The following is a 12,734-nucleotide window of genomic DNA, read 5'->3' as shown; positions in this document are numbered from 1 at the left end:
TATTTTTAAAAACATTATTCTTGGCATTTGGGAAATAATTCCCAGTAAGACAATTCCTAGCAGCTGGCTTTGGGGAAAAAAACCATCTTTAAGCACTGCATAGCTGAAGACTCTATTAAAGATGTTGTGAGGTTTACCAACTTCAACAGAGATTTTAAAAGTGGGTTAGACAGAATGATGTTGGATGAATCCAGGGACCATTGTTTTACAGGTAGGCCTCTGTTAACATGACAGTTGGGACTGGAACTGCCATCACTAAATAACATGATTGTAAAGTGCAATGTCACATGACTATGCCATTTAGTGGTAGCAATTTCAGCACTTCTGGTTGCCATCTTGAAGTGAATCTCACACCATGGTTAAGTGAGGATACTACTGGGTAGCCATTTGTGACTCTTGGTGGCTTCTGCATTGGCTTTGCTTGTTGGAAACTGGCAAATAAACAAACAAACAAACAAACAAACTTTTATTGTCAAAGTACAACATGTGTACATTGAGATTAGCTGAGCCTCCCCCCCCTGCTCTCTCCCCGCAACACACAGTGATCACAGATGGCAACCATGTGACTTCAGCACCATTACAAATGACAACCACCTTTATTGTATTTTACTTGCAGTATTAGCAGTTGTTGTATAACAAGAATGGGAGGGTGCTCAAATGCAAATGGTTAGTCAATGAAAAGAACAAGAATCATTAATGAAAAGCAGAGAATGCTGGACTTGATCATCTTTATGCAGATGCTGCAGAACTTTTCCAATGAGCGCTCTCTCTCTCTCTCTCTCTCTCTCTCTCTCTCTCTCTCAGAAATACTTTACCATTGCCTGCTTCCTAGGACTGAGACAGGTGACTGGCCCAAGATTACCCAGCAGCCTTTGTGTTTAAGGCAGGACTAGAACTCATGGTCTCCCAGTTTCTAGCCTGGTGCTTTAACCACTACACTCAAACTGGCTGCCTAATTTTCTAACTGTAGCTGGTAAAAAGATCCAGTAAGAGATTTACACATTATTTGAAACTATGCCTTTGCACATTGTGAACCACTGATGAGTGAAAATATCACTGATGATATTTTATGAAGAAAGTGGGTAGTATTTCCAGGCAATGAAGCTGAGACTGTTCCTCTTTTTTAGAAGTAGTAATCCTAGTTTGCATATATGAGAAATATTAGTAAGACTCATTGTCCTTTCTGCATCTTTGGGCTTACTGAACAATTATAGTAACCAGTACTATCCAAAAATGACCGATGGCTTGTGCTGGCTAGTGTCACATCTTTCAATCCACCTGGTACAGTTGTGTTCCCCCACCCCCACCCCATCCTCAGGGACCTCCAGTCTTTTGATTCCAATTGTTTCATCAACTGGTAAACAGGTTTGTTTCATTTGTTCAAACAGAAAAAAGAGAGTTGGTGGGGAATCTTATCGTTAAGTGTAGTACACATAAATAGAGGATTCCTCTACTGTATTCTCATGCAACAGTCCATGGATCAGGTTTCTATCAACAGTATGCACAGATATCAACCCAGGTATTGCAATCTTCCAGTTATACCTTTGCTCTGGTTTGGAATCAAGAACTGTTTGTTACTTTAGTGTGTGTCTCCTGTTCAATTTATTCTACATCTATTAAAGTGGTAGTAATTTCTTTGCACTTGTACTATGAAAAGATTAACGGGGTAGTGGGTTTCAGAACTAACTTGACTACTGAAACACAGGGGTAAGCATTTAAAACACCCCTGGAAGACTATACTTCATATATTTTTTGTTTCTCTCTCTCTCTCTCTCTCCCTCTCTCTCTGTGTGTGTGTTTGCCAGCTAAGAAGCAGCATGACAGACCTGACAGTTCATGCAGGACAGGAGAAGTATGAGATCTTCACCTAATGATGGCACAGTACTAACAGAAGTGCCATTGCTAAGCGGTGCAGTTACAGGACATTTTGCCTAACAATTGCTTTGCTTAGTGACATAAATTCTGATCCCAATTAGGGTGTTAAGCTAGGACTATATGTAGGCTTTTAGGTGCAATTCAAGGTGCTGATTATTACTTATAAAACCCTTCATGGTAAAGGCCTGCATATTGAAGGAACCTGTCCGGGAAACTCTAACTGTATCTTTCGTAGTTTCTGTCCATCTCATGTGATTGGGCAAAGATGGCATGTTTTAGGTCCAGTCTATTAGAACTGTGTCACCTGCTGGAATCTGGAAAATATGCCTTTTCTGTCCCAGTGCCTGCCTGAAGGTACAACAGTCCCCTGAGATCTGTCTAGCTACCACTCTGATCATGTTTAAGAGCTCCTAAAACCTAACTATTCCCTCATATCTTAGGTTAGATTGGGTGGTAGGTCCTGCATGTATTATCTTTAGAATGAATGATTTTTCTTTTTCTGGTTGCCTGTGGTTTTCAATCTGTATCATTTTTGCTAATGATTTTATTATAATTGTATGCTGTCTTGAGTTGTCATGGAGTTGGGTAGCCTTATTAATTAATTAAACAAATGAGATGCTGTCTTTTGCAGTCTCCAAAATGCTTTAATGGCAGAGATTTCCAGCATTTTGCTCAAAAATTCTGCTTTGCTGTTTCCCTTTCCTTTACTCCACTTTATTCTAAAATAATATTTTTCTGGGTACCCTATAGAATGCTGATTCATTTCCTTTTTTATGTGTACTTCTTATTTCAGACTTCTTCTATTTAGAACTTTTCTTCGTTTTCTCCCCATTTAAACAAGGTCAAATCCTATATGTCCAAAGGCACAATTCAATGATGGTGAGACGTATGTTGTCTCTTAGAACAATACACACATTTTTTCCATTTGTTGCTGGGGGAAATGATGACATTTACTTGAACATTATGAAGCTTCCACCTTTAGTAATAGTAATGGGGTTAGTAATAGCACCTTTAAGTGACAGAGAGAGCAACATTTTACAATGAGCACTGAGTCACTGGAGAACTAACATTTGATAAAATTTTATTTTCCTTTATTGATAGCCTATGCATTGATAACAAAAGAGTTATCAAAAGTTTCTTTTCTGATAGGAAAATTTTCTAAAGCAGATGCACTTCCATTGTCCAGTAGATATGAAAATTTTTGCTGTTAGGACTGCAATTCTAAAAAGGAGCGAAATTAAGCTAATATTGTATCAGTGGACCCATTACTACCCAAATCTGTCAGCAAATGTTTGGATGAAGAATTGAAAGAACTGATTGCTTCACAGCAAAATGGAGAGCTTTCTATTTATAATTAAGATTCCATTGCTCTTGATAAGGACAATTTCCTCCATCTGCATCGATAGGCAAAACATATGCCCCATAAAAACAAGAAATGAAATCAATTGCCTGAAAATTTTAAAGCATTTGAGTATTGGGCTTGACCCAGTTTCTGTTTCTTGATTTCAAAATTTCAGTGCCCAACAACACATAAGGGCATGTATCATCTCTCACCAAAATACAGAAAGCAGCCATTGTGCAACTTTTCATATAGTCTGCAAGTCCATTTCAAGGTAATGGAGAATCTTGTAAAAAATTAGACATGGTAGTAATTTTCTATTACTCGGATGAGGCTCTTGTTGGTGTCTAACCAAATTCATAAGACCACTAATGGCAAGTCACTAGAACAAACTTTAGACCAAATATTTGAGGGACAATAGGACAGGGCTTTTCAACCAGTGGTATGGGTACCACCTGTGGTACATTGGCAGCTGTCAGGTGGTACGCAACCATCCTAGAGAAGTGGTAGCGGGGGAGGGGAATGAGCTGAACCGGTGGCAGCACCACACAAGCCTGAGAGAGAGACAGCTGGAGCTGCAGGGCTGTCAGGGCTCAGCGGAAGCATCAGGATCAGTGTCAGGCTCCAGCTGGAGCCTGGCACTGATCCTGGTATTTCTGAGCCCAGAAGAAGCACCAATCAGCTGGAATGTTGTGGCATCTCCAGGGTCTTGTGATTTATATTCAGACGCTTGGCAACTGATTCATATTTATGATGGTCACAGTGTCCCAGGGTCATGTGAAGTGGCCAAAACCTGCTGCAACCACTGGGGGGAATAAAAACCAAACACCCCCCCACCCCCACCCCACCACCGATGCCAATCCTCAACAGAAATCCTCACAACAATGAAAACCTCGGACAGGAGGAAGAGCGCCGCAGGGTGGGCAGGCAGGTGTCTTGCTGGGCACTTTTTTCAGTGCCATTGTAACTTCGAACAGTCACTAAGTGAACTGTTGTAAGTCGAGGACTACCTGTACTTCATCACTTTTTTCTTTTTTCCCTTTTTTTTGGTCATCTCATCAAGTTTTTGACACCTTGCTAGGCGACTGGTGGTACTCGGATGATGCCGTATCCTAAAAGTGGTACAATGGTTGAAAAGGTTGAAAAGCGCTGCAATAGGATATAATGGCATTTCACACACTGGAAAAATAACTACTTAGGACAGAAGTGTCAAACTGTCGGCCTGTGGGCCAGTTGCATCATATGGAGGCCACGCCTACCCCAGCTCTGGCAATGCAAAAAAAAGTTGAGTTGTAATACATCATGACACCTCACGTGACGTGGCAAGTTTGTCACCCATGACTTAGGAGATGTCCAGAATCAAGTGATAATTTTTGCAATTATAATTAAAATATCCTAGAATTACAGTACTGAGCGGATGGTTTTATATAACAAATAATAAATATCCTGTTCAGATATTTTCCTCCAGAGAAGTCTTAAATGGTCCAGAGTTCTGAATCCAGTTGGATATAATGGATTTATTTCCAATTAGATGTAGTTTTTGCTTCAGCGATGTGTTCAGTAACTGTTCAAAGTTACAATGGCACTGAGTGAGGGGTACTTACAATGGGCTCTCATTGTTGTGATTATTTCAATGTCCCTTTGATTCCAATATGGGCACTTAGCAACCAGCTCTCAGTTGCAGCATTGCAGCAGCCCATAGTCACTTGATTGCCACATCCAACCTTTGCTGCCATCAAAGTCAATGGGGAAGCCGACAGGAGGTTGCAAATGTAATCACATGACCACAGGATGCTTCTGAATACTCTTTTTAACTCACTGGATTATATCTGATTATTCAATTTTTGAGCAGTCAGATCAGCTCTCAGCTGTTCCAGAGAGCCTTTTACTAATTATATGAAGACACATTTATCTTCTGTTTATTGTGTTGTTTTTCTGTTTGGGTTTTGTGATTTTATTGTTTTATTATTGTATTCCTGTAGGTGTTTTATTTAATTTTATACTTCATGTAAGCTGCTGAGCATCTCTGGATGGCGGCAAAGTAGAAATGAGGACAATAAATAAACAAAAATTGCCTACATTTACTTTTATTTACCCAAATGTAGTACCTTCCAAATATGCTGTGGTCCCAGAAATACAATCCCAATATATCTGGAAGACACTGTAGGAGAAGATTGCAGTAAATATAGGGGAGTCTAACTTTCTGAGCAACTGCCTAGGGCTGGAAGCAATCCAGCAAAGCTTCCAGATTTCCAAAACCACATTAAAGCTTGATTTTCAGGCAATTGGCAATACAATGCCCTTGCACCCACTCTGCTACTTGTTGTGCTTTCTTTTTTCACAGAGACTATGGTGTGAAATAAAGCTGTGAATTGCATTATCTTTTCTTCTCCTTTTATATTGCACAATGGCACCACTGAAATATATTCAATTACATGATACGTCATACTTCCCAACCACCACTTTCTAAGGAAGAAGTAAGGACAGATATTTTTTTTTGATGAAGACTCAGATGATGCAGCCTCTTAATTATATATCTTGGATGACAGTATAGCTCCACCCAACTCAGTGAACCAGCCAGCCAATCTCTCCCCTGCTGGTTCTCCTTTTGTTCTTTAAAACTCTTTTAATATCTCACAAATTCCAGACAGGGGAAGCAAGCAAACCACCAGATAAAAATATCTCAGAGATTTCAAGATAGATTGCCAGTGCCACATTTTTCATTAGAAGTGAAAAAACTTGTACTACTAGAAAGGGGTGAGATTAGGATTGCAAGTCTCCTCTTCAGACCCTGCCAACTGAAAAAAAAGGTGATTCAGTTTCCTGCTATTTTGAAACAGGAAACACAAAAATCCTGCAGCATGAATCTTAAAGTAAGTTAATTTAAAAATATAATTTTCCCTCCACTAATCTTGGGGGGGGGGAGAAATAAAGAATATTGGCTCTCTCTCATTTATGACATGACCCTACCCACTTGACTTATTGTTTCTCCCCCACACACACAGTCTTGTCCCCTTTCAAAAATGTTAAGCATATCCCTCCATCAACCCGTATTCCTAGGTGATACTTTTCTCCTCTTGCTAAAAACTTTCTCCGATTCTCCTCCATACATTAGCCACCAAGGGGAAAAAGATGGGGAATGTGAGAATTAATTTTGTTTATTCTTCTAAAGAGACTATACTTACAATCTTGTGTTTTTAATTTGAGTTTTTTTTTCTATGTGTCTCTTCAATCAGAACATTATTATACCAAAAGCCAAACAAAAACTTCTAAGTGAAAACTCTCCAATTTTATGCATGTATATTTTCATGTACAGATAGCCCTCAACTTATGACCACTCATTTAATAACTGTTTGATGTTACAACCACACTGAAAAAAGTGGTCCTCATACTTATTACCACTGCAGCGTCCACATGGTCATGTAATCAAGATTCAGGCACGTGGCAACTGGCATGTATTTACAACAGTTGAGCAAGTTGTGGGTGCTGGAAGCTTTCAAAAAGAAACTCGGCAACCATTTATCTAAAATGGTTTAGGGTTTTCTGCTCAAGCAGGGAGTTGGACTAGAAGACCTCCAAGGTCCCTTCCATTATTCTATGTTCTATGCTCTATGTTTTTTCATTAGGAAATCTGGATTCACTTAACAACTGCCCGAGTTACTTAACAATTCTGATGATTTGTTTAACTGTGGCAAAAAAGGTTGTAAAATCAGGCACAACTCAGTTAATGGCCGTATCACTTAGTGATGGAAGATCCAGTCCCAATTATGTTCATAAGTTAAGGATTATCTTTATTCAAGTGCAAGAACGTATCTTCAGTCCTCCTAAGACTAAATTCATAACCCTTTGAAAAGTAACATGGCATAACAAATTCTTATTTTAGGATACACAAAAGTATATTAGATTAAAAGTACAACAAAGCAAAATGATGACCAGCAATTTCCAATGGGCCAATAGCCATACCAATAACTTTTATAATCCATCAAATGCTGAGCTGCCCACTTGAAGGTTAGAAGGAACTGGAAACAGAGGGAGGTTTAGCTCCGAAGACCTCTTCTCCATGATGTAGGACAGGGGTCTTCAAACTCGGCCCTTTTATGACTCATGGACTTCAACTCCCAGAATTCCTCAGCCAGCATGCCTGGTTGAGAAATTCTGGGAGTTGAAGTCCATGAGTCATAAAAGGGCCGAGTTTGAAGACCTCTGATGTAGGAGCTCAAATGGAGAATAAAAACACATTAACAACCAGTGTTCACTTAGCAACCATGATGTTCCTTAACAGCAACTACAAAAAAACATAACATTGGGTCAGTCATGTAGGAGAAGAGTGGCAGAACCCGGGGTGGAATTAGAAGAGATTAGCCTAGAATCCCTATGTAGCCACAAGCAAACTATGTCTAATTTCCCTTGAATTCTGTTGACATTTATCTAACTCCAAGCAGGTGCTAACTATTTGTTAAGAAGATTCCTGTACATAGGCATGATTAGCAACAAATCTGTTCAATTGGACTTGATCTTTAATCCTTAATTTATCTGATGCAACAAGGGACCAATCATTTTGCCCCCTGCCATAACAATATTATACAGGAGATCAGAAAACAGGAATAAGAAATCAAAATAATGGCTTCTGTTACATAAACTACTTGTGTGAACGAGTTTGTGTTTAAAAGACGTGATGTTTTTTGCAAGTCCTCTGTTTCATCTGTCAGATAAGTTCTTCCTGTACAGTGCTGTAGTCTGTCAATTTTTGTCAATTTGGGACCCTCAAAATATGTTAGAAGTAAAACTTCCAAGAGGCACCAAGCAGCACAGCTGGCTAGGAATTTGGGGAGCTGACATTCGGGCACATCTGAAGGATACAGGTTGGATCAAGCTGTACTAATTCATCAGTCCCAGTCTAGGGTGTAGGCTGCCATGCTCTTTCAGAGCCTGACTTAATGATTGTAATATTAAATAAAAGAAATAAAAGCTGATTTATCAGGGGAATTCTCTCTCTCTCACACACACCCCATCCTTAAGTGCAAACAACATCTGGTTCCCTTTGCTCTGTCAGCTCTTTCAGTCCTGAGATATTTTTTTTGCTGTTCCTAATTACTGTCATTAGGCGATGGGTAGTGATTACAGATGGATTCTGATGAGAGTTATCAGGAAGGCCTGGTCCCCTAGAGATGCAGGATGAAGAACCAAATTTCTTCCTTGAAATTGTTTAAAGGAAAACAAGGGAAAACAACAACAAAACCAGAGCTCACTTATAAGTTTTGAATTATTGGTGATAATGCAATATGTACAGTCTTCTTTTTAAATTTAGCTATGAAAGGCAACAGAATAGGCAATGGAAACTGGCACAAGGGCATTTTCTAAAGTAGAAAGGGCCCTTGCTTTTACATTTATTTACCCTTATTCAAGTGAAGACAAAAGGATACAACTTAGAATTCTTAACACTTCTAAGTGTTATAAGTGTCTGAATGCAACTAGAAAGAGGAATTGCAGTACCATATAAAGGTAGACAGGACTCAGGAGGAAAAGAGTAAAAGCAGTTTGCAGTGTTTTTGTTGCAAAATTGTTTTTTCCTAGAACAGGAATTGGAAACCATATTTTGGATTACATAACCCATCATCTCTGATTATTCATCACAGTGGCTGCATTGTATAAAAATATAAACCAAAACACTTGGAGAATACTTGCCTATCTCCATGAATTTCAGTATGTTGTTCTCAGAGGTCATGTGCATACATTCCTGACTATATTGGGCAGTTACTCCCATTGAACTTTATGGGATTTATTTCCAAATAATAAAGGGCAAAATTAAGCAACACAATTCAATATAATTCTAAAGAACATTCTTAGTGAATGAGTAGCTCAAGTTGGCATTATTAGTCAGTATTCAAAAGTTATAGGTCTTAACTATGAGAGTGAAAATTAAACATTTGGCTATAAATATTTTGTACACAGAAGCTACAATAGCACTTCAGCTTCAATAAATGAAAGTTTTTTTGTGGAAAGATGTAGAAGGGAGATGAAGGGGAAAGAAATTCAGATGTAGGGACAGGAATTCAGGCGAAGGAAAAAGAATTCAGACCTGAGTCGATAGAGAGCTTTGAACCAGCCAGGCAGCCTCATCTCCAGAAAAAGAACTCCCCCGAGCACTGCCCGCTGAACTTTTATTCACCTCCAATCTTACAAAAAACTACATCAGTCTCATACCAAATAGGATACATAGAAATAATTGGATTATTCAGGTGCCTATGAGATCACACAAAAACAAGGTAGCATAAGATGTATGTGAAGGCTTGGGACGGATTGCAGCAGTGAAAATGAATGTCCTGCCCAAATTTTTATTCTTATTTCAAATGATACCGATTCTTAAGAAAGACTCTAACTTGGAGGAATGGCAGCGTGGTATCAATAAATTTGTGTGGGCAGGGAAAAAGCCACGAGTTAAACTTAAGATTATGCAGGATACTCGTGAGAGAGGTGGCCTTAAAATGCCTAATTTTAAATTATATTATGAAGCTGCTGCATTAGTAGGAATAAGTGATTGGATTAATTTGACACAATCGAGGTTATTAAATCTTGAGGGCCATGATTTGTTGTTTGGCTGGCATGCATATTTGTTGTATGATAAGAAGGTAGATACTGTGTTTAGGATGCATATTTTAAGACAGGCATTGCTGAGAGTCTGGAAGAAGTATAGACATAAGTTAAGCAGCAAGATACCATTGTGGGCAATCCCAAAACACGCAATAGAAAATATACATGCTGGTTTCAAACATGATGAGACTACTTACAAGGAAATTTTAAGTTTGGAAAGGAATATTTGGTGCTTGAAATCATATAGCTTCTTGCGAGAAGAGAAGGTTGTTCAGACTTGGTTTCAATATATTCAGTTACAGGCCAGGTGGAAAGAAGACCAAAAAAATGGATTTGCAACGACTGATGAAAATTTGATAAAGCAAATTAGAAATCAAGGACCAGCACATATTAAACGGATATATCTTGCATTGATAGAGATCGATTCAGAAACAGAGCTTGTTAAGGATTGTATGATAAAATGGGCCCAAAACATTCAGGAAGTTATTACAATGGACACGTGGGAAAAGATCTGGGTGAGGAATGTAAAATTCACTCAAGCTCAAAGTCTAAGAGAGAACTTTTACAAAATGTTTTATAGATGGCATCTAGATCCTAAAAAGCTTGCAAGTATGTATCCGAATTATCAGCCTAAATGTTGGAGGTGTGGTGATGAAGAGGCAACATATTTTCACATATGGTGGATATGTAAAAAGGTCAAGGCTTTTTGGATAAAAGTCTGGTGGAATATGCAGAAGATTTTTAAACGGAGGATAAAGTTTTGTCCGCAATTTTTTTTGTTGGGAATAATTGTTGATGCTACAGTTGTGGACTCTAAGTTGATGTTGAATTTAGTTACGGCAGCAAGACTTTTGATAGGTCAATATTGGAAGAAAGAGGAACTGCCGACTATACAAGAGTGGATTTTAAAGGTTTCCGACTTGGCAGAGATGGCGAAGATTTCGGCCTATTTGAAAGATTACTCGCAAGAACATTATATTATGGAATGGAGAAAATGGATTGAGTTTATCCAGAATAAGTATAGGGTTAAGAAGTTTTATCTAGCATTTGAATAAGTCTTCTTTCGTTTTCTTTTTTCCTTTTCTATTTTGTCTTCTATATATATTTAATAATGCTAAGTTTTGTTTGATCCTATATAAGTTAGAGAGTGATGGATTTTAGAATTTATAGTTGTTAGTATATGGTTGTTTATGATTGCTTTTTTATATATATATACCTTGTATTTAGCTCTGGGAAGTCCGGGGGGGGGAGGGGGGTTGGGGGGAGGGGGGGGAGGAGGGAGGGGGGAGGGGGGGGAAGGGGGGAGGTAGGGAGGGGAGGAGGGAGGGGGAAGGGGGTTTTTTTTTAAGGAAAACTGTATTTTTAAAACTTTTCAATAAAAAAAAAAAGATGTATGTGAAGGCTTTATCATAGCGTTTCCCAAACCTCCCACATGCCAGCCCTCCCATGAGCCAGGAGAGTGTGCTCTCACTGTAACTCAAGTGAAGGCCAAGCTAAGGGGGGGGGGGCGGAAAAGCAGAAGGGTGAGGAACCAAATTCTTGAGAAGCCAAATTCTGGCCGTTCCCACAGGAGAGAACTGTACAAACCATTGTGGTTATGATCCACTGGTAATATTTATTATTTTGCATAAATTTAAGATTGCCTTTTCTATACAGTACTGTATAATGTATGTCTGAGAGTGTGTATAGGTTCTGCTGCTTTGACAGTTCTACAAAGAATCAAAATATTAATGTTAGAAGAATTGCTAAACCTGTAAGGTATGAAAGAGTCACATATGTAGTATAAGATGCTTCAAGCAGCTACGTATACATATACGTATTTCATGAACCCATAGTTTTTACAAGATTATGACGCAAAAGCAAAGGAATAAAACCATAACCTAACCCCTACAAAACAAAACACTGCTAACTGCAATATGCCTATAATATATGGTAATATGACCAATTTGTAATTTCCTGACCAAAATTAGCCTTCATCAGTGTCAAAGCCTCCATGGGGAGGGTAAAAAGATTAGGAAGCCTTGCTCCTGCTAGCACTTTTCAAAGACTTCCATTTGGGATCCCCATCAACCCTAATGCTCCTGCAAATGCATGAGCAAAGTTTCTGCTAAGAAGCAGCTACAGGTTCACGGGGAAGCCATAATAGACTAAGTGGAATTGAATCTCAGCTCACAAAGAGAGGGTGTAAAGAAAAATAAGGCAACATTGCATATGTAGCCCATTGACTCACTCATGTCAATATGCATGTACAAGTAGTGCTCAACTTACGATCACCATTGACCCCAAAATTTATGTTGCTAAGTGAGGCATTAGTATGTGAGTTTTGCCCCGTTTTACAACCTTTCTTGCCACAGTTGTTAAGTGAATCAATGCAGTTGTCAAGTTAGTAACATGGTTAGGTGAATCTGGCTTCCACATTGACTTAGCTTGTAAGAAGATTGCAAGAGGTGATCACATGAACCTGGGACACTGCAAACACCATAAATATGGGACATCATAAATACGAATCAGTTCCCAAGCATCTGAATTTTGATCATGTGACCATGGAGATGCTGCAATGGTCATAAGAAAAATAGTCTTAAGTCACTTTTTTCAATGCCATAGTAACTTTGAATGGTCAGTAAATCAACTGTTGTAAGTCAAGGACTGCCTGTAATATATGAAGATGTGCTATAAAATATTAATGAAAACAGATCAATTGATCCTTGACTGAGGACAGGATGAGATTATATTAATTTTATCTTCTATTTAATGCAATAAAATATATTGCTCCTGAAAGATAAAATTGTGTGAAACACACTTGATTATTTTATTTTTTTTAGTAAATATTTCTGACTCATGTTCCTCTAAAATTCATCAATTTTTCAGCGCAGGTTATTTTCTAACTCACCCTTGTTTTTTGTAGAGAAAATAATCTTGAAAAATGTCT

The sequence above is a fragment of the Vipera ursinii genome (assembly GCF_947247035.1).
Source record: "Vipera ursinii genome assembly, chromosome: 6".
Lineage (NCBI taxonomy): Eukaryota > Metazoa > Chordata > Lepidosauria > Squamata > Viperidae > Vipera > Vipera ursinii.
Note: the sequence above shows the minus strand (reverse complement) of the source record.